The sequence below is a fragment of the Tursiops truncatus genome, chromosome 8, assembly GCF_011762595.2.
Source record: "Tursiops truncatus isolate mTurTru1 chromosome 8, mTurTru1.mat.Y, whole genome shotgun sequence".
In the NCBI taxonomy this organism is placed as follows: domain Eukaryota; kingdom Metazoa; phylum Chordata; class Mammalia; order Artiodactyla; family Delphinidae; genus Tursiops; species Tursiops truncatus.
In genome coordinates this window covers 971,192-993,362 of record NC_047041.1, presented here as the reverse complement: position 1 = coordinate 993,362, position 22,171 = coordinate 971,192, and the positions used below count along the sequence as shown (strand labels likewise).

Genomic DNA, 22,171 nt, shown 5'->3' with positions numbered 1-22,171 from the left:
TAATTGAATGAGTGAATGAAACAGCAAGGTATGCTTAGATTAACTAGGTCACCTATCGGATTCTGAGAGCATCTCCGATCAGGGTAAAAGACTCTGTGATGAGATGGACGGAATGGCCCCAACCAGACAATCCGGACCTTCTCCTTGTGCTCAGGGTCATATTCTAAATTTCCAGAAGAGCTCTACTTGCTCACAACTTTTTCCCCCGTGGGGACCACAGTCCCTGACACACGGTAGGTACTTAATACTTTTTTGTTAAATGAACAAATGTTTCTGGCAAGTGTGGTTTCAAAGCAGTCACATTTCTGCGTTTAAGCAGAGTCCTGTTTCCTTGATCAAATATTAACAGAAAATCATATTTTCTGGAAATTATCAGAACGATCCCTAGAAAATTCAGGGTCTGAGCATTCAAACATCAGGATGTTAAATGAGTAGATCTTGCTGTCCTGGTCTCTTTACAAATAACAATAATACAATGCACACAGTAAATGCAAATAGTCTCCAACCAAATCCAGTCTCCACCATTTTCCATCAAGGGCCCTTCGGAAAAGCGTCTTCCCTGAGCCTCAGTTTACGCACCTATAAATGCAGGTAATAAGGATGCCTACCACCCAGGGGAGCTGTGAGGATTAGACTAGGTTTCTCCCGGTACATGTAAGCAGCTACTATTATAATTGCTTGAACAGAAGGCATCACTTCAGAAGGAAGCCGTATACAGCTCTGAGAAAATATTGTAGAAAAGTTTTCCTGACATCATTCTATATACAGAAAAAAGTCAGGCAGTTCCTTGAAATGCGCTGCCCCAATGAGAGTATTCCCTCCTGATGCCACTTCTCTGGCAATCAACAATCCAGTTTGAGGTGGATTCTGATTGAAAAAAAAAAAATTGGCAACAAAAATGTATATTGCAAAACAAAATGTGTTGCTTTTAAAGTGATTTTGGAGCCTCAGTAATTAGTCTAGCAGGTTCCAAAGATACATGCTGTAGCTGTCATTCAGTATTTGTTTCCTTTGGTTATCTGCCTTTCTTTCAAAATAAATACATAAATAAAAATAAGCTGGGGAAACATGTGTTCTGAAGCTGCCTGGGATGACAGGGGCCCCGCCCTGGTGGGCTCTGTTTTAGGAGGAGCCCCCTTGGATCCCACACTCTGTCTTCCTGGCAGGCTGCTCTTGGGTCACTTCTCAGCTCTGGTGGCTGCTGAAACAAGACAGATGCTGCTGTACAAAATAACTTGAGAACATACCAGAGCCTGTTGCTTCCAGCACTTGGAAAATCTTGACATTCAAATATGCAAATATTTTATGGCACGAAGCGAAAAAAAGGAGAGAGAAGGAGCTGGAAAGTCACATTTGAAATGAAACATACTCGAGATGTAAGCAAACTCTGGATTATAATTAAACTGGTGCTATTATCAGAGAAGACCTCGGAATTGGCTGCGATCCGCCCAGGGGGTCTCCTGTGTCTGCGAAGCCACTCAGTGGGTCCTCAGCCCCTCCAGGTTGGCCGGCGCGGCACACGTGGAGCCGGGTGCACCTCCTTCTCTGCCGGCCCCCAGCCCCGTTGGCTCAAAGGGCAGCCGGCAAGTGAGAACACTGTCTTCCTCCATTTTCAACAGTGTGATATTTATGTTTATTTTAAAAAACAGGATGTCTTCAAGGATGTGGATTAAAACTCTGTCACGCATCCAAGTCCTCATAAGCTCTGAGTGCCCTTCTAGGAGCTGTGGAGATGCACACGGTGGGTCGTACCCTCAAACGGTGGTGTGAAAAGAAAAACAAACTGGAAGTCCCAAACCAACCTGGTCACACCGCTAACAGCTGAGCTAATTCCATCGTCTCGTGACTTTTTAGTCTCCGTCTCCTCAGCTGTGTTAGAGGAGCTCGTCTAGAAGATTCCAAAGCTGTTTTCCCGATCTTGGGTTCTGTGAACAATGGTAGTGGGAATGTAACCGAGCAGGACCGTATGGGCCCATATCCTCGCCCGTATCCTCCCCTGGGCTCCCCTCTGAAGTAGCCAGATCATAGTCCCTGATGCGCACTTCCTGAGTTGCTTTACAGATGCTAAAACCACCACCAAATGGAAGATGTTAACTACCTGATGACCCAGGCCTCCTGGAGCCTCAGGATTGATAATGTTGACCCTGTGACCTCACCATCAACCACCAGAGAACTGCACACGATCTGCTCGCAAGCCCTGCGACCCGCCCCCCTCACCTGGCCTTTAGAAATGCTCTGCTGAAAGCCTTTGGGAGTTCGGGGGGTTTGGGGGGCATGAGCCACCCGTCTCCTTGCTCAGCTCTGCAATAACCCTTTTTCTGCTCCAGACTCCGATGTTTCGGTATTGTTTGGCCTCACTCTGTGTCAGGCACATGAACTTGTGTCTGGTAACAGGAAGACTGGAACCAGGCAGATTCTGGTCTGAATGATGGTCTCATGATTTCCTCTATTATGTGAAGTTGGCATGTTGCTTAAGAGAATGGACCCTGGCTCTCATCTGTAAACAGGGATAACAGCTCCCATCTAACAAGGTCGCCATAAAGTTGAAATGTAACTTTGTGAGCGATGCATTTGCCATAGAGTAAATTCTGGTTTTGAGACAGGCTGGGCCCTGGGCCCTTTGCTGCAGGACCTGCACCTGGACAAACATCTCCTTGAGCAACAGATACAAAGAAACTATAAGGGACTAAAAATAACTGCACTCCAGCCGCAGGGGGTGCAAATTATCAACAACAAGATACAAAAAGGCCACAAACCAACAGCCACTTCTGAGGTGCCGCAGGCAAGAGCAGGGTCCTGTGCACAGTCCCTGCACACAGCACCACCAAGGGGGCGGGCAGACCACCTAAGCCCCACCTCTGGCCCAACCCTTGCATCCATCCCTACCCTCACCCCATTTAAGGGACCAGCCCGCCCTCCTTGGGGAGCAGCAAGGGCACCTGTTACTTGCTTACACTCCCTGTGCTGCAGGGGCCCCAATAAAGCCTTGCCTGAATTTCCCCTCTGGCCTCTGATCAATTTCTATTGATTAATGAGTCCAAGGACTCAGGTCATTAACAGTTTCATTCCCTCTTTCTTAGAATTTCTTCTCCTTTGTCAAGGAAGCCACAGAATTCAGCTAGATGAGAGAAGTGAGAGTTTGTGGCTGGGAACCTGCAACGGTGACCCCATGGGTGCCATGTTCTAGACGCCCGAGGTAACTGTGAAGGTCTAGGCTCAGATCCAGTCATCCATGGGACTAGTCACTTAACTGAAGGACCACCCTCGGCACTTTTTATATATAATTTGCCATCCTCTGATGCCAAATGCACGTCCAGTGCCGCAACATCATCAGGTGGTGTGTATTTAGCGAATAGCAGTCATTTTTATTATCAATCTAGCAATAAGAGGTGAACTTTACGACCTGACTTCCCCTTCCCCATAAATCACATGAAGATATCCAGAAATGAGTTTCACTGTGGGTTTTTCTGAAGTTTAAAAATTTTATTTTATATACAAAGAGTTAGTATTGTTTCTGAGGAAGGTAGATACGCTTGATGACCCATTCAAGAAGTTCACACTTAGTCCAACCTAATGAAGCCGATGGCCTTCGCGTACGGGCAGAAACACGGGCGGCGTATATTGAGGCCATATTCCCGGATCACACCGTGCCGGTCTGAGCGAGAACCCTGGCCAAATTTTCCCAGATGGCTCCAGTAGAGCTACTGGTGACCCATGTTGCTTTCTCAGCTGCAACGAGGTAAAAGCTCATTGCGGTTTTTTGGGGTTTTTTAAAAAAATAAATTTATTTATTTAGGGCTGCGTTGGGTCCTCATTGCTGCCCACGGGCTTTCTCTAGTTGCAGCCAGCGGGGGCTACTCTTCATTGTGGTGCGCGGGCCTCTCACTGCGGTGTCTTCTCTTGTTGCAGATCACGGGCTCTAGGCGCGTGGGCTTCAGTAGTTGTGGCACACGGGCTCAGTAGTTGTGGCTCATGGGCTCTAGAGCACAGGCTCAGTAGTTGTGACGCATGGGCTTAGTTGCTCCACGGCATGTGGGATCTTCCCGGACCAGGGCTTGAACCCAATGCCCTGCATTGGCAGAAAGATTCTTAACCACTGTGCCACCAGGGAAGCCCCTCACTGTGTTTTAACTTTATCAGTAACACTTATTTGACAGATACTGAAATTTATTGATTTAATTAATTCGCCTGATTCCTCTGGCATTTGCTCCATATTTTTTAATACTGAGACAAGCTATTTACCAGGCACTATGCTAAGCCCACAAAATAAATGAGAGGAACATTCTTCAGTTTGATTGGATAAAGGAAGGCTGATTTATCAATAGGCTCGGCTCCAGTAAGACATTATTGGGAAGGGCATGGTGAAAGAAACCTCGTCACAGAGAAACACACCATATCAATAATCTACTGCTGTTTTACAAACCACTCTGAGAAAGAAACAGTTGCTGAAAACAATACACATTTATCGTTCTGCACAGTTTGTGGAATCCAGGAGGAAGCTGACAGCAGCTCTGACGGATGGTTCCAGCTCAGGGCGTCTCCTGAGGCTGCAGGCAGGTATCAGCCGGGGCTGCGTCACCTACAGGCTTGACTGGGGCTGGAGGACCCACCTCCCGGTGGCTCAGTCACACGCCGGGAAGGTCCCCTGGTTTTTGGCAGGAGCACGTCCCTGGTAGACCCCTCCACGGGGCTGCTGGGCTACCTCCTGACGAGGCAGCCGGCTTCCCACGGCTTCCCCCTTCTGTGCCTCTACAGCTTCCGACTGGGCACCCAGGTGTGGACGGGGACCTCGAGGGGTGTGGGTCCCAGCAGGTGAGGGTCATCGGGGGCCATGCTGGAGACTGGCCATCACATGGATGATTGGAGAAAGAGAATGGACTTTAGGCCACGGAGGGGGACAGGGGAAAATAATTCTAACCAAAGGCAAGGAGAGGCAGGAACAAAGCCATCCACTTTGTTGGATGGGATAGGGATAGAGATCAGAGAGCATGCAGAAGCCACCAGCGTTCGCCCCGTTAGGAAGGTGGGTGGTGGTCTGGCCACCAGGAGCCTAACCCCGCCGCAGGAAGTGAAGGCAAGACAGAGGCGGGGGAGGGGTCAGAGGCAGTGGGAGGGCTGATGCTGCCTTGGGGGAGGGGTGGCAAGCAGAGAGAAGGGGTGCTGGTGGGGGGGAGCGCGTGAGCAATGCAGTCAAAGCTCTGGGACACAAAGGGGAGGCGGGCAGCCCTGGGGAGGGACACGCCATCCTCCTGGACGCTCAGCTGCCATGCTCTTTCCATCAAAGGAAACCATCCAACTGGTGCTCGAAGCCCACCCCCGGCTGGGGCTCCGGTCTTCCCTCGTTCCACAGTCCAAGCCTCACACGTTTTCTTTCCTCATGTGGTCCTAGGACAATGCCAAGAAAGAAGCATTTATAAAGACCTCGAACTAGGAATTTTCACCAGGACGTCAGCCTCCATGAGGCCCAGCAGCTTGGACACTGACACTGAGTCTGGCTGGGATTTTTTTTCCCTTTAGTGATTTATGTGGTCGGTGTTGTAACAGAAACCACCATGAGTTACATTTAAAAGCTTTACCCTGTGAGGCTCCGCACGAAGCGGGTAAGTGTGTTTCCTGCGGCTCTGTGTCCTTGCCTGGGGCGCATCCCTCCGGAGTGCTTCCAGACTGGCAGGCCAGGACCGGAAGGCTGGGCACAGGACTAGCGAGGCGGCCTGCAGGCACTGAGTGGCCCTGTGGCCTCTGCCCAAAGTGATGCCCCTGGAGGCTGCACCCAAGCCCACAAGCAGGGATGGCAGCGGCTCGGCTGCACTTTTTTTTTTTTTTTTTTGGCTGTAGGCGGGCCTCTCACCACCGCGACCCCTCCCATTGCGGAGCACAGGGTCGGGACGCGCAGGCCCAGCGGCCATGGCTCACAGGCCCAGCCACTCCGCGGCATGTGGGATCTTCCCGGACCGGGGCACGAACCCGCGTCCCCTACATCGGCAGGCGGACTCCCAACCACTGCGCCACCAGGGAAGCCCTCGGCTGCACCTTTGAGAGGCTGACGGCGACGAAGCTGGCCTCGCAAATGGAAGGAAGGCGAGGAAGGTGCGGGGAAACTGTCCAGCAGTGCTTCACTCTCTGTCTGGGCCACCACACAGAGTGGCTGTGACCCCGGCCCCCAGCTCCATGGGGGCAGTGAGTCTGAGCTCAGAGACCATGGGTTGTGATGACCCCATTTACCCTGGTGAGTAATAAAATCAGGGCCCATCTGCTCAGATGCTTTGTCCCTCGAGGGAGGACCAGGGGCAGGACAGGCCGACGGAGAGATGGAAGGGCAGCCAGGACCTTGTTGCCCACAAAATGACGCCATCTGACAGGAGAAGCCGGCAGAGACCGACCCCCTGGGGGAGGAGAGCTTCTCCACCAGCTCCCACGCTCTTCAGGGCTCGAGGTAGGTGAGGTAGGTGTCGGGATCCCTGCCAGGATGCAGCACATCTGGCCAAGATCACATTATGCAAACGGGACTGCCAGAGGAAGAGCTGAGACGCAGATGCCCAGATCCCGAGGGCAGAGAAAACAGCATCTCCCCGAGCCCTCGGTTCAGCTCAAGGCCGTTCACCATCCCCATCTCAGTTGCCTGGGAAAGCCCCACACCCCACCCACACAGTCATGGCAGACTCCCCGGGAGGGGCTCAGCCTCTGGGTCCTTCCCCTCCAGCAACGCCCCACGGCACAGCCCCAGCTCCACTTCCTCGAAGAGGCTGCTGTGGTCAGGCCCTCATGTGGGGACTTGGCAGGGCTCTGCTCTCAATCCAACTCCTACACGAGGTGCACTGGTACTTACAGGAATTTCCCGAAGAACGACACTTTGGGGAAGGAGCGGGGATGCTTGGAGGGACTGGCACGTCCTTCCTCATCTGCTCACTGCCTCCCAGGCATCCACCGTGTGTTGAGCAGCCCACAGGCCACACGGGGGTCTTGGCTCCGGGAAAAGCAGAGCTGCTTCAGCGTCTCCAGGTTCCAGCCCGTAAGGAACTTACCATTTCTCCATTCACAAAATGCGAAGCCTTCAGAGTTTCTAGGTAAAGCAGAACCTACCTACCCCCGAGGTAAACTTGTTGACTTGTAAGTAAGACCACACACACTGTGTGCACGGGCTATATCCATGCGGCGCTCAAAAGGGAAGTTTAACAAAGGGGTCAAGGCTGAACAAATGAAAACAGGTATTTTACCTTTTTGAAAACCTGCCCCAAAGTTCATCACTAGCGCTCAGCTCTCTCGAGTCACCCCGTGACCTCTTACTCAGTCCACCTCTCACAGATGACAAGACAGCAGCAAGATGCTTTAGCCAGAAGGTTACCCGTATCTGCGCCTCTGTCCTCTAAGTCTTTGAAAATAATTTAGGATACAAGGGAGGGAGCGCTTCCTGAGGGAGCAGCCAGGAACAGATTAACCAAATGATATCAGAGTGCAAACCCGCTTACCTTAATGTATGCATGATATAAATGCTTACTGTCTAGTGTTACTTTTTTAAAGTTTGCTCTTTTTGTCCTGTGGATGGCTGCCCATATCAGGATGTCTGTCTTTAGACTTCTGATTCCTCAAAGACAAGTCCTTGTCTCGAATAACAATTGTTATTTTATTTTATTTTTTATTGATTTATTTATTTTTTTGCGGTACGCGGGTCTCTCACTGTTGTGGCCTCTCCCATTGCAGAGCACAGGCTCCGGACGCGCAGGCCTAGCAGCCATGGCTCACGGGCCCAGCCGCTCCATGGCATGTGGGATCTTCCTGGACCGGGGCATGAACCCGTGTCCCCTGCATCGGCAGGCGGACTCTCAACCACAGCGCCACCAGGGAAGCCCACAATTGTTATTTTAAAACATGAAAGAGTACATGATTCTGAGTGGTTTTCACCAACATGGAGAACAGGGCCCTCAGGAAGAAAGCAAGACTGTCCCCCTACTCAGCATTCCTCCCCCACCCCACACCCCCTGCTCCTCAAGTTAAGAGAACCTTGAGGGGAGGCCTTTGAGATTTGACAATGTATCGAGCAGAAGGGTTGAGGGGAGTGGGTCCTGCTGCCCGGAGACCATTAAGCTGCTGATGAACCCCTGGAGGTTAGGGGTGGGAGGATGTGACAATGGCAAAATGTTCCCAATAATCAGGAACGGAGGGTTCGTAAAAGCAGACAAGAGAAGATATTTGTCAGGGACACGTGATTAAGTGTTAGAAGGAGTACGATCCTGAAACTGGGGTGGACAGAGAGCCAGAAGCCACCAAAGCCAAGCTACACTTGTCACCAAGGGCGAGGGGAGCAGCAGGTTTCACAGTTCACGTTCCCAAGGAGTGGTGTGTCCTCCCCTGTTAGTTCCAGGCACATGGTCGGTGCTCATGAGACACTTGTGCACAACAGGACTGGAGGGTTCAAAAATAAAAGGGTCTAAAGCCAGAAACATCCACTCCTCCCACCTGTGTCAGACTGCCTCGGGGTTCAGCCCGAGGTGTGCACGGCAGGCTGGCCCCCGTGCCCGAGTCTCACACCTTCCAGGGGGAGCTCACGCCCAGCTCTGCATTCCTCCTTGACTGCGCTGTTCCCTGGTATTTTTAGCTTGGCTTCTTAGCAGTTCCTCAGATGCTTCAAGATGCTCACGGGTACGTCTCGAGAACTACATAGTACAAAACTGAGGAGCTCTCCCAAGACCCGCCCACTGCATCTTTATTCCACAGTCCCACCTACGAAGGTCTCTGTCTTGTTCTCCTGCCAGTTTTCCTCTCTGACGGGCTTGGGTGCCAGAAGCCCAGGCTGGATCCACCCCATAAATCAACCTGAACTCTGGCATGAAATAAAAGAGAAAGCTTTTAAAGATATTACTTTTCTGTCATTAGGCAAAGAGACAGTTCTCCAATGGACTGACAACCTTCATCTGACTTTCAGGGGCTAAGCAGATGGCTTATGAGCAAGGAAGCTCTCCTATGTCAACTTCAACAAGGGAAGCAAGGCCCCGGGGAGGGCAGATTTGCCTATGTGACACCCAGTGAAAAACACATAAGGGTATGTATAAGGTGGGACCCCCTTTCTCTCTTTAGGAAAGATGGCAGCAAAACCAATGAAAGTCAGATGGAAAGACTTTCCTGCTCTTAGGATGGCCCCTCCCGTCTTAGAGGTTTAGAGACGTCTGGATCATCTTCTGCATACGAAGCTTAAAAACACTTGCCCTTATAAGAAGTTCAGGAAGAGGAGAGATGACTTTAAAGCAATTACATCTAAAGGTGAGGGCAGGGTGAGCTACAGGTGAGTTGGGGTAGGGGGAGAACGTTGAGGAAGCCCTTGGTCACCTCTGGATTTCAGGTTCCCCTTCTCGAAAAGGTGAAAATCGTGAAGACCTCTTCAGCCTCTAACACTGCATCGTTCTGGAGATCTCACCCAACTTGAGAAGAAGTTGATTCTAAATGGTGAGTCCTGGGGTTTATAAGTTTCCACCACTGGTAACTGGCAAGTCAGTTTCTCAGTCATTCGCAGTGGAATCTTGGACGCCTCTGATGCCACAAAGAAGAGGGAATCGTGGCCAGGCAGAATCCAGCTCTCAGAAAATCCGCACTAACAGGGGCTGCGGGGCCAGTAGTCTTCTAATTAAATGAAGACCTTTTCACTTGGCGGGGGTTAGTGAGGACGATGGGGGCTGGGGAGACTGAGGCAAGAAACTAGGGGAGGAGAGCCAAGACCTTCTTTTGAGAAACCCGCCCCCTTTGGGGACTTGGAGGGGAGCGGAGGGGACCAAGGAAGAGAAAAGATTATGTCAGAGGAGAGCATGCAGTATATATTCCTGCACTCCTGGACAAATCGCAGGTGACCCTATCATGATACTCCTGCCCGGATCCTCACCGTGCATTTAGACACGGGGCAGGTGACAGAGAGGGCGGACCCACCGCTCTCGCTCTCACCAGCAATCACTCGGGCTAGAAGCGTGGCAGGGTCTTAAGACGACTGTCCTCTAGTCAAGCCTTTGTGCCAAGTGCCTGTTCTGCGTTGCCCTCATCATCTGGAAAACCCACCTCTGTGTTCTTGGAGCAGATCCATCGGTCCTGGCTGAGCAGACAGCCTGGTCAGAGAGCACAGTGGTTGGCTTCTACACAGGCGTCTGCCCTTACTTACGAGAACTCCCGCTCTTTCCCTCTGTGAAATCATAGGCGTCCAGCAGGCAAATGTGCCCTCCCTGTGTCCCCTTCTCCTTCCTCTGGTCAAGTCTTCTCTTGCTGAAGCTAAGGAAGAACTGCTAAGCTCGTAAGCCATCTGGTTGGCCCCCGAGGTCACGTGATGGGATAAGTACCTCTCGCTGAGATGCTCCCTGCTGAAGGAGGCTGCTGTCACCACACGCTCTCTGAGCATCTTCGTCATCTTAGACTAAGTTGCCACAGAAAAGACATCCCCGCCTCTCGCCACCTGGAACAGACATCTTGCTTCTGTCTGTTTTATTGGTTGCTGCCTTATTCCCTTCCTTGCTTAAAAAAAAATCTTTCCTCCCTTGCTGGTGTCTTAATTCCCCTCTCCTTTGACTGTAATTTCGGCAGCTCTGCTATTTAGCTCCGTGGTGTCATAGCAGACTGTTGGTGGGGAAGGAACTGTGCTAAGTGACAGAACGTCAAAATCCAGGACTGGCTCTGGGTGGTTAGCAAGCCTTCTTCAAAGCTCGCTGCCATTTCATAGCTGTGCAGGGACTTCCCTTTGGCGAGAGAAGAGAAAGCAGCCTTAATCCACTACTCTCCACTCCTACACGTCTAACACGCCCCCCCAGGCGGTGTCCAGTGGGCCTTTACTGCCCGCAGGACATGGCCGTGACCATATTCCTCCCCTGGTGGAAGGAGACATGGCAGCGGTGGGGGGGGGGGGGGGTGGGAGGCGGAGGGTATGGGGGGTTTGGTGTGGCCATCCTGCTCCAGAGCCCAGAGGGCCCAGCACTGCACTTCGGAACTTGGAGAGGCCGCCTTCTCCTCTGTAGCCTCAGCCTGCTGACCCATAGCTGAGTTCACAGAACCATCCAGAAACCACTGCCTTGGTCCACACACCAAAAAGACTCAGGATGTGGTAGAAAAAAGAACGAGCCTGGAGTCAGTGTTCCAGCCCGACTCTGTCGCTGCTGACGGACCGTGGGCAAGATGCAAAGTGGGAGTCAGATGACGAGAGGTGTCGGCCTTCCAGTCACACACACCTGTTAGAGGATTTTAAAGAGAAGGATTACAGCTTATGCTGTGCAGTCTGTAAGGAAGTTGGCCTGGGACTTTAAGACCCCTATGTTTTGACAGTTCACAATTCCAATTCTTTAATAAACTCATAAACCCTGAAACTGGGGTTATAATCATCAGCAATTAGAAAACCAGTCATTTATTGAACACATACTGTGTATCACTCTGCTCTTTCCCTTGAAAGGCTTGAAATGCAGACGGGCTATATTTTTTTTAGGTCAATGAAATACATGCTAGCATATGCTGAGTGACACACGACAGCATTGTGAAAGCAGAGCGTCCCCCTGGGTTCCGAGGAGGAAGCAATTACCCAGAAGGCCCCAGTGACACGTCTGCCCAGCCCAGCCCCCCTACACGACCTTCACCAATTTCCATCTCAGCCAGGAGAAGCCAAGCACAATGGATTATTGGGAGGATGTTTTGAACTCCAGGTTTTTCCGTCTCAAGGACACAGCGGGTGGTCCCAGGCCCTGCCTTCCATGACAGCGTCTCTCTCGCCAGCCCTGCGGTTTGGGAGCAGAGCTAACAGGAGGTGCCCGTGCTGGCCCCTGGAGAAGGGGCGCTGCTTGGAGCTGTGTTCATCTTTCTCAGATGCGGAGAGCCAGCCAGCAGGAGACGTGGCACCATTTGCATCTAATCCGTCACCCAGCCAGGACCCAAGTCTTTGCATTTCCCTGGGTTCGTAAACTGTCAAGAATTTCCCCCTGCATTTCAGGGGTGAGGAAACTACAGCTCGGAGTGCAGAATGACGTTCACCCAGGTTTCAAATCCACTAGAGCAGCGCCTTGCTGACAGTACTGTTTGGTAAGGCCCAGTGTCCGGGCAGACTCTGAGATGAAGCCTCCCTGGCCAGCCCTGCTGTCATCCCCCACCCCCCGCCGCCCAAGAGTGGGACCTGGGACCGAGCCCAAGCACAGCGGGCACACCGAGCTGGGGCGGCGGCTTGCAGGGGACAGACCTCTCCCTAGGGAGCCAGTTACTCTTGCTGCTTGGTTTATGTTTTTGGAATAAATCACTGGTGTAATAATAGAAATGAAGGCGCTGGAGTGAAACATCGTGACAGAAGGGCTCCCACTGGCATCTTGATCAGCTGTGGGTTTCTAGAGCGGTCTAGGGGGAGAGGACAGTTCTGGGGCTGGAAGGGACTTGAGAGACCATCGTGTCCAATTTTCTCATTTTCCATGAGGTCAGGGTCAGTGACTTGCCCCGGGTCCACACCTGTATCTGACTTTCCTGCTGGGGGAAATTTCCACCATGACACCCTCCCCCCGGTGAGGAGAGGAGAGATTTCCAGTGAGTTCCAGGCAGCTGGACACCCGCCTGGCGCTGCCCCTTTTGCATTTTCCCTTCCCTCACACCCTTCCCCTAGTTGACCCCCAGTGGTCCAGCCAAGCACCACCTTCTCTGGGAGCTTCCTGCTCCCCAGGTTGACTTGACTGTCCCTCTTTTTTGCTTTTAAACTCCTTTTGCCTGTGTCCATTATGGCCAAACATGGGTCATCACGCTGCAGTGAAGCCATTGATTTACCTGGCGGCTTCCTCACTCACCTGAGCACTGCTCGAGGGCAGAGACCCAGTTGTAGCATCGTACCCAGCACATAGCAAGGGTGCACAAGACGTTTGCTGAGTGTGTGCGGAAGAGCTCACGTGGCCAGCAGGAGTCTGGTCTGCAGAGAGGTGGGCGCCCCTCCCCGGGCAGGAGCGAGGCTTGGAGAGCACGTCTGGTGGGGACAGAGCAGCTGCACCCGGAGCAGCGCGTGGAGAGGAGGCGGTGGGGGGCACACTCGGGCTCAGCTGTGGGAGTGTGATGATGACAAGTCCAAGTGTAAGGAAGTGATGGCATTGCCAGGAAAGCCACGAGCCGCCCTGGAAGCAGGAGAGATCAAGGAAATGGGAGGCACAGAGGCTGCAGCAGAGACTGTGGGACTTCCTCAGAGCGTTGATTCCTGCAGAGTCAGGAGGCTTATCCAGGCTGAAACCCCAAAGGGTCCGGTGCCCCCCGTGCTCCACCGCCGAGGCTGTCAGGCCAGGCAGACCTCAGGACTCCCGTGACACTCAGTGCTGGGCACGGGATGCCTGAAAGGGGTCGAGGTTACACAGGTTGCCACTCCGCCCCCAGAGCTGTGCCACCACGTCATGCTGGACGGGACGGCCTCTGCGGTGGCAGGAAGGCCCAGGCGTCTGATGACCTGAGCGTAGTCGTGCTCTCCCGCCAACGAGCATGAGCTCCTAAACAAACCGATTCATCTCGCCAGGTGTCAGCTCCCTCACCTGGACTCCCACGTAGCTACCCTGAAGCTACCTGCCCCTCTGGCTCCCCACGGAGCGTCATCCTGGGCCCCAACCCTCTGTCCTGTCCCCTCCCCCCACCCCGGGGGGACAAACTCTGCATCTTAAATGCCTCGTGGTCACAGACTCAGCCAAGTTTTGCTTGTGGCAGAAATTCACAGGAGGACCAAGACCCAATGTCCAACTAGAGGATGGACAGGAGAAATCCTTCTAGCATGAGGGACGTGTCCTGAGTGGCAGCCTGGGACTGACAGCTGGAGGGGACAGAGACAAGCCAGCTTGTCTTCCTGCTCCTTCCTTCTGCTCCTATGGGGGGCGGGCACTGTGATAACCCCCCATCCAGGCCCCTCCCCTTCTCCCTGGCACAGTGGCAGGAGCGGCTGGTTGACCCCCCGTCTGAGAAGCCACCTTGCCCCTAGAAGAACCCACCTCAGCTCTGTAACCCCCCCTTTCCACTCTGCTCTCCCCGTACTAGCAGCTCAATCAATACACTGATGGCTGTTGTCCTGGCCTTCAACGGCAAGAGGCCACAGCCCACACATGCCAAGCGAGGAGGAAGTTTCCCAGGAGCGTTTTCTGCTGCTCTGAGGCCAGTGGAGGCCGGGGCGTGTGTGAGGAGCTGGACCTTGGGAGAAGGACTGGGCTTCTGGGGGCAGAGAACGGTGCTTCACGGGCACCAGGCCCCTCCCACCGGCAGGTGCAAGAACCAGGATCTTGGTGGCTTGGCTCCCAATCTGATGGTTCAGTCGCCCTGATTGTAGAGCCCTTGGGTCTGTGGGGCTGTTCTGGAAGCATTCTGCATCCAGAATTCAGACAGGCCCGAAGCCCAGGCCTCTGCCAAGGAAAAATGGCCTTTGCTCTCCCCAAGGTCATAATAAACACCGGGAAATAGAAGGAAAGCTGTGTGTGAGTGCCTCACACTGGCTGAACAGGCCGGCTCATGGCAGCGGTGCCCAGAATGGTCAGGCCGTCAGGGTGGTCAGGGCAGGAGGGAGCCCACGGACACCAGGATGGAGGCAGCATCTCGGCGGGTGCCCCAGCAGAGCCCTCGGGTGGGTGGCCTCAGCTGTGATCTCACGGGGGCTCTGGGCCTGCCGGGTGGTCCGCTGGTCTGGGATCGCCCTGCAGGCTCTGGCCGAGGCCTCCTAGAGGTTAACGTGGTGACATCCCGAACTTTGTACCTTTGCACCTCGTGTCAGCCACCCGTGTTTGCATTCTGGCAGCCACTTGAAGTCCCATCCTTGTTCTTCTCACCGGTCAAGGGTTCTTGCTTCTCCTTTGGGATAAAGAAAAGTTGGAGGGACTTCCCTGGTGGCACAACGGATAAGACTCTGCGCTCCCAAGGCAGGGGGCCTGGGTTCGATTCCTGGTCAGGGAACTAGATCTCACATGCATGCGGCAACTGAGAGTTCACGTGCCACATCTAAGGAGCCTGCGAGCCACAACTAAGACCTGATACAACCATAAATAAATAAATAAATATAAAAAGCTCATTAAAAAAAAAAAAGGAAAGAAAAGAAAAGTTGGAAAAGAATTAGACTCTTCCTCAAGGCATATGTTTGGTGTCGCCCTGGCCTGAGATGGAGCATTTGACGAAACCTCCAAGGTCTAGTATCTTGATTATTTATGAAAATGGTATCTTGATCATTCTACACTGAAGGTTCACACTTCCCCGACTTCTAGTTTCTAAGACTCCAAACCCAAGACAGAAGGGGTACCATCTAGGTCTCCTCAGAAGCCAATCAGGCATTTTCAAGGTATGTGCACCTCTGGTACCTTCCCAAAGGCTGCTGCCAATAATAAAGCGGCCTCTTTCGTTAAATATTTATTGTGTTTGGGGGGCAATTTGCATCATTGTGTCACCCAACTTACTGTTCCATGTGACCACAGTGTACTATAAACCTGGTCCCCTCGGTCAGGATTTCTTCCTTGTCTTTGGAACAGAGGCGAGAAACTGGTGAAAAGTTACCTTCTTCGTTTAGGGCAGATGCTCAGTGCTGCCCTGCCCGCCTCTGCTGCTACAGTCTGGTCCCCACAATCCCTATGAGCAGGAATTCTATTCTCTTCTTACGGGTGAGGAAACAGCCTCAGAGAGGTGGGGTCAGCTGAGCAGAGCTAGGGAGTCCAAACTGGGTTCATAGCCAAGTGTATTAACTGGACAACCTGCCAGCCTCTCCCATCAGGGCCGTCCCCAGACCCCTCACTTTTCTGGTGTGGGCATTATCACTGCTTCGCCTGTCCAGGGCCCTGGCAGTGTCCACCCTGGGCTTCGCCCCTAATTCTCAGAAAAGACCCCAACCTCCTCACATTACCATTGGAAAATGAAAGAAAAAAAACAACACCTTTGATTCAGAATCAGAAGCTCATCAGCTTAAGAAACGCTGCTTTTTAAAGTGCCTCTGAATCACTCACCTTTCCAACAAGCCTCCCCCTCCAGCCTGCAAGCGGGGCAGGTGAGGCAGGGAACAGAGCAGCCACGAGGAAGCTTCAGCCCTGAGTCAGCCGTGCCTCCCAGGCTTTCTCCTCCGTGGATTAATCACCTCCGATTACGGCTCCTGACTGGGTGCGAGTCACTCACGGCGTCACCTCCTTTGTCTGACCCTCGCCTCCCTGCCATCCGGCTGCTTGTTTGTCCAAGATGCTGGAGCGTGCTGTACTTGCTGGTACCCCCAAAAGGAAGCCCGGCAGACAAGTGACTCAGGAATCAGGACCCACCAGCCTCCCCCTCACCGTCTGCTCTCAACACCGTGCGCCTCTGGGGCAAGAAGAGGGACCGTGAGATTGCTCCCCCCAGAGCCTGCAGATGACTGATCCCTCGGCTTGCGGATCGGATGGTACCCTGTGCTTCTCCCCAGCAGTGACAAATAAAGCCATCATTTCCCCATCACCCTCTGAGAGGATGCCAACAGCCCACCCGGCCTGGGGGCGTTCCAGGGCTCCCCCGCAGCTCCCCTCACCTCCCTCTTCAGCCCCCCACCACCTGCCAACGAAGCCTGGGGCGGCTGGGCCCCTGCTGCCTTCCCGCTCCCTCGGAATCGCCGAGCCTCCTCGCTCTGGCTGCTGATCCAGGCACATGGTACCCAGAGGCACCGTGCCATCTGCCTGCCCAGGGACACCCACCCAGGGACACCAGCCCGGGCTCTCTGCCCTGAGCCACAGGCATGGGCGCATCTCTGTAGCATGGCTCAGTCTACAAGGACGCCCTGAGGTCGCTTGCTTTGACCGGCGCATAGCCAACAGTGACTCTACACAGCATCCCCCAAGAAAATAGGGTACACTGTGACCCCTGCTCCTGGGAGACAGGGAAACCCAGCTCCAGGAGCCCACGCACCTGTCCCACCTCGGTGTTGTGGTACCAAGTGTGGAGCAGGGACTCCGCACGTCGTGGTCCGGCCCTGGCGAGATGACGTGAAGCACCGTGAACACCTTCTCGGGGCGCCTGAGCGCCAGAACTGGACAGAATGTGGCTGGACCCTGCTCTGCCTCTGCTTCGTTTGGTGGCAGGGGCTGTTCTAAGTGCTTTTCAAATGTCGTGCTGCCTCTTTTAACTCCTTTGGGGTGGGACTCGTCAGGATCCTCGGTGTGTGGCTGGGAGACCAGAGACCGGGCCCCGAGCTCGCAGGCTGGGGTCAGGCCGGGGCGCCCTGGTCCACGGCCCCTCACCCCTCCGACGCCTAACTGCATCGACTTGGCAGATGGCTTACTTTTTTGTTGCTTCAATATTCTCATCTCTAAACAGCAGTGGTGAGGGAACGTACTCCCCCGGCGTGAGGGTTGATGGGACCCTGTGGACAGGGTGTGTAAGATGCGGAGCTCAGGGCCTGGGCACAGCAAACACGCGTGGTTTACACGGCCGACCTCGGGGGAGAGCTGCGAGGCGGAGGAGGGCGGGAAGGACGGAACATTCAGGACGGTCAGGAGGGTCACCCCACCCCCTATTCCCAGAGATCCCCAGTGGGGCAGATGGTAGGTTTCAGTCCCTGTGGGGGTCCCCGGGTAGCACGCCGTCTGTCCCTACGCTGCCGCACTCACCCCTTCCTCTGTGCGTACCTCCCAAGCCTGTGGATCAGCCAGTCCCTGAGATCATTCTGACTCTGAAAGCAAAAGCCTCCGTAATTGCGGCTCTTACCTACTGGGGATCTTAATCTTTGAGAGTTGGATAAAAACTATAAACTCTTTCTCAGAAAAATCCACATACACAGAGATACACAAACATGTTCTTAGAAATCAGGGGTGATCATCCGACCCCAAGATTACGAGCTGCTTTTCCATGTAGTCACGAAGGATCCCGGGGCCGTGGCAGCAAGGCTGGCCCAGGCTTTCCCCTCCCAACCTCATAAGCACCTCAGCTCTGCTGGACATGCACTCCCTGCCTCCCCCGAGAGCATCTCTGGACAGTGCCCCACTCCCACGCCCAGCCGCCAGTGCAGAAGCTGCAGCGGTGGCGGCGATGGCGCTGGTGACGGCAGTTGCTAAGGAGCCAGGAGGCTGGGTGGGGGAGGTGAGTGGGCCGCAGCCCAGCAGCGCTGCCCCTTATGCAGGTCTGAGCGCCTCGGGCCCTGGAAACGGTGCTCCCAGCTGGCTGCCATGGCAACTGGCAGGCTTGGGAAACTATTCATCAGGGTCTGGACAGATTTCTCCAGCTCCCCCTGCTCTTTCTTCTCCCTAAGTGGCTAACTGAGGTGTGAATGGGTCTGCTGGATGCAGGCCAGGGGCACAGAGGGCAAAGGGCTGGTCACACACCCCACACGGCAGGCTCCCCGGGAGGCTGAGCGACCGGTGACGGGCCTGAGCCAGCTCCCAAGCGGAGGCCCGACCCCAGAAGCAGGACGCTCATCCCTCTTCCAGGGGCCCCGGCCCCCTCCTGCCAGGGACCGCTGGCTCCTGGCCCAAGGAGTCACCCTAGGAGGGAGACCTACCTGCTGTGCCCCAGGTGAGCCAGCGGCCAGGTGGGATGGGTCTTTTCCAGCAGGGCCACTCAGAAGATGCGGGGACCGCGGAGGGTCAGGCTGACAGGAGGAATCAGGAGATTGGGACTTAATGGCACTGGGTCTGATTTAAGCGAGGCAAAGGGACAGAGGAGGTCAGAGGTTAGTGAAGTACACTGTCAAGGCCACCAGTCACTGGTCTGGCTGTCGGGCCACTGAACACCACCAGCATCTGAAGCACCGTCCAGTCATCTCCACTGGGTGGTGATTAAATGGTGTGCCTCTCGCGGCTTGCTCTTGGAGGCCGCCTTCCGAGTGAGCCATCGTCCTCCTTTTGAGACCAGAGAGCTGGGCTTAGGGAGACCAAGCCACTTGCCCACGTCGTGTGGCCAGAAGGTGATAAAGCTGAGATTTGAACTGACGTCTGTCTGCCTGCAAATCCGTCTCTTACTGACGTGCCAGCAGGTGGCAGAGGGACCAAGGCTGCGGGGCTATGACCTGTTCACCTCTCCAGACAAGGGCAGGCCCGTCCGAGCCGGTCTGGGGTTCAGGGCGCTCGCGGTCAAAGTGCCCCCTCGCTGTGCATTGGTGACCTGTGGCTTTAGACCAACAGTTACATTTCTCCTGAACCCCGGGATCTGCTGTGCGACCACTTTGCATCATTGTCTTTAAGACACGTGCCCGAGAGTCTGTGACCGGGGCTCTGGTGCCTGGCGGTGACTCCAGGAAGCTCCACAGGAAGAAGACCCTGGACAGGAATCACTGGGCCCTCCTCTGTCAGAACAACCGGGGCACCTGGAGGACGTCACCTGGTCTCGGCTCTCAGAAGCTTGGAGGGCAAAGCGAGGGGGCTGGGCCAGCTGGGATCATGAGAGGAAGGGAACCAGCAGTTAGAAGCACCTACTACACTCCAGGGATTCTAGTACATTTATTGCTGAATCTTTTTTCTTTTTCCTGCAGGTATGTTGAAAGCTTTACTGGGATTCAGACAGGGCTGGGCTGGAACCACACCGGGAAGCAGGGCCGGCACACCAGGCCAATTCCGGTCTTCAGGGCAGGGCTGGGAGCTCAGAGCGAGCGCTATGGGCCAGGGGTCTGGCTGGGCTCCCCATAGCAGAAGCCACCATGGAAGGGAAGGGTCGTCTGGTTGTCTTTAGTGCAGGAGGGACAATGTGGGGTGGGGAGGAACTTTGCTGAAGAAAAGTGGGGACGGAAGCTTTAAAGGATAGATGAAAAGGGAGTTGGGAGGGAGATAAGGGGGCCGAGAAGGCATCTAGAGTGAACAGAAGGAGGAAGAAAAAGACAGATGGTTCTGGGTGCATGAGATCCAGCTGTTTTCCAGGGCACCAGCTCCCCACTCCCATCTCCTGGTTCCAGGACACTACTTGTTGCCCCACATAGAGCAATCTTTAGAAACAGAGGGCCTGGAGGCAAGTGAGTGGACTTCATGTAGGCAGAGATCTTCTTCAGGCCCTCAAAATGGGAAATGAAGTCTTTCAGGTTTGGGAACTCATGCAGGCGCTCGGGCTCACGTATGCAGTGCACATCGGGATGTTATAGCCAGGAAGTCCACATAGGTGAGCTTGCTCCCTGCAACCCAAGGCCTCTTCCCCAGAAAATCTGAGAAGAGCCTCATCTTTCCAGGGGTCTCCTTCAAGCACGCAGGCTTCAGTTTCTCACAGTCAGAGCTGTAGCAGGTCCTGGCCACGTACAAGCGGACATCCAAAACCTGGTTCTCCTACATCCACGCGAATCTTCTCTTGCTCTGTCTCGCCGCAGGTCGTGCTTGCGAAGGACGGCGTTGCTCTGGGTGAGCTCGTGAGCCGCGTCAGTCACGTAGGGCAGATTGGGGAAGTCCAGGCCCAGCTTGGATTTCTCACTCAGCCGCTGGCTCCTGTCATAGTCGGGAGCATTCCCCATCGTGTACGTCCTCTCCACATCGTTCGAGTCTGTGTACTCTGGGAGCGGGCGGGCGGCGTGCACCAGCCCGCGGATGTCCCAGTAACCCAGGATCGTGGGCATGGTGCTGGTTTCTGTGCTCCGAGTGGAGATGCTTCACAGGAGCTGGGCTGGAACTTTATTGTTGAATCTTCACTCGAACCCTTTAAGGTTGGTAGTGCTACCCGTGTTAGGGAGTGAGCTCAGAGAGGTTGGCGATTTGACCCAGAACAGCAGGACTTCAGCCCAGATTTAACTGGCTCCAAGTCTGTCAGGTTTCTCTTCTATTCTCTGACCTCCCACAAGCACGGGCTGCTCCTCGGGCCTGTGGACGCCAGGGAGCCCCGATTCAGCCTCTTAGCTGGGAGCCTACATAGCCTCCTTCCTCCTCAGGCCCCATCACTACACGGCAGATGGGCATCCTTCATCCTCCAGCTACTTTTATTTCTCTTTCCATCCTTCTTTCCCTCCTGGCTCCATCCAAGCAGGAGACCAGGAGGCACAGCCAACAAGCAGAAGCCAGAGCAAGGCTCTCACCCCATGCCCTGCTCTGACCACAGCAGAGGTGGAGACTGGGGTCCTCACCAAGCCTGAGTACAAAGGAGGGTCATCGGGGAAGCCTGGAGACGGGGTCTCTGCCCCAAGCTGCAGGCTGTGCATCTCCAAACTTTCCTCCATATCTCTGCTTCCTTGGGAAGCCTTCACATCTGCAGGCCACGGCAGGATCTCAGGGTGTCCTCAGTACCCCTCTCTCTGGGATGGACGCCTTCTGACCAAGCTCAGCCTGTCTCTGGAGTCATGTCCCCTTTTGGAATTGTTTCTTAGGGGGCAGCTTGCAATCCTGCGAAGCGCTCAAGATTGGGGGTCAGAAGATCTTTGCGCTGTTCCCACTTCTGCCACCAACAAGCTGGGTGATCTTGAGCGTCTGGGCCTCGGCTTCCTCTCCTGTAGTCTCTGGACTAGCTGGCCCATCCTAACACCCTGCACTGTCCTCCAAGCTCTGCAGTTCCTCGGCCCCCTCCCAACCCAGCGATGCCTCCACCCCCAGCAGCCAGGTGCCCCTGTCCTGTGCCAACCTGCCAAAATGCAAAGTGCGCAAGGCATTTGGTTTGTTGGTGCTATGATTCCTTTTGAGGCAGGAAGTCGAATTTAAATTGTGCCCCAATCAGCACAAAAGCCGGGAAGCTCGGGCCTTCCACACGACGGATTATATAGAACAGCTCAGCTCTTCTTCCCTTTATTTCCCTCTCTTTGCTCCTTCTCTTTCCCAGTCATTCAGTCAAGTAACCTGTATTAAGTGGATGTGTCCGCGAGGCTGGGTGCAGACGTGTGATCCAAGCCGACAAGGGCTGTCGGGAGGACTTGTGGTTCCCCAAGAATACGGCACAGACCGCGGAAGGACAAAGAGTTCCTCAGTGCCTCTGCTCCCGCACCAATGGTATTTGTCGATTTTATAGTGAGATCATGTTTTCTGTGCCCGCCTCCTGCCTTCTCATCCAGGCAGGAGATCAGGCTGCTCTCTTGCCAGGGCCTCACCTCCAACCTGGATGGGCTGACCTAGTTCCCGCATCTCTGGCACCAAAGACGAGGGTCTGAAGATGTTGATGTGCTAGCCGCGCCCATCCAGGCAGATGACGGGACGCTGATGGAGCTGGTGGAGGCAGTGAGGTCGCTGGCCTCTCTGGAGGCCCCGGGCATCCGTGCTCCTCGCTGAGCCCCCCCGAGGGCAGGGGATGCCCGTCTTCCCCGTGCAGTGCTGGCGCCTCAGCATCCCACGCCTGCTTCTCTAGA

The 22,171-nt window shown here is 54.4% G+C and overlaps 2 pseudogenes; both read right to left on the bottom strand.

Annotated features, from left to right (window-relative positions):
* Window positions 1–3,487: 3,487 nt before the first annotated feature.
* Window positions 3,488–3,716, bottom strand: LOC109550991 (small ribosomal subunit protein uS14-like; annotated as a pseudogene).
* Window positions 3,717–10,796: 7,080 nt separating this feature from the next.
* On the bottom strand, window positions 10,797–20,464 carry LOC117313274 (glutathione S-transferase Mu 1 pseudogene; annotated as a pseudogene).
* Between the last annotated feature and the right edge of the window lie 1,707 nt (window positions 20,465–22,171).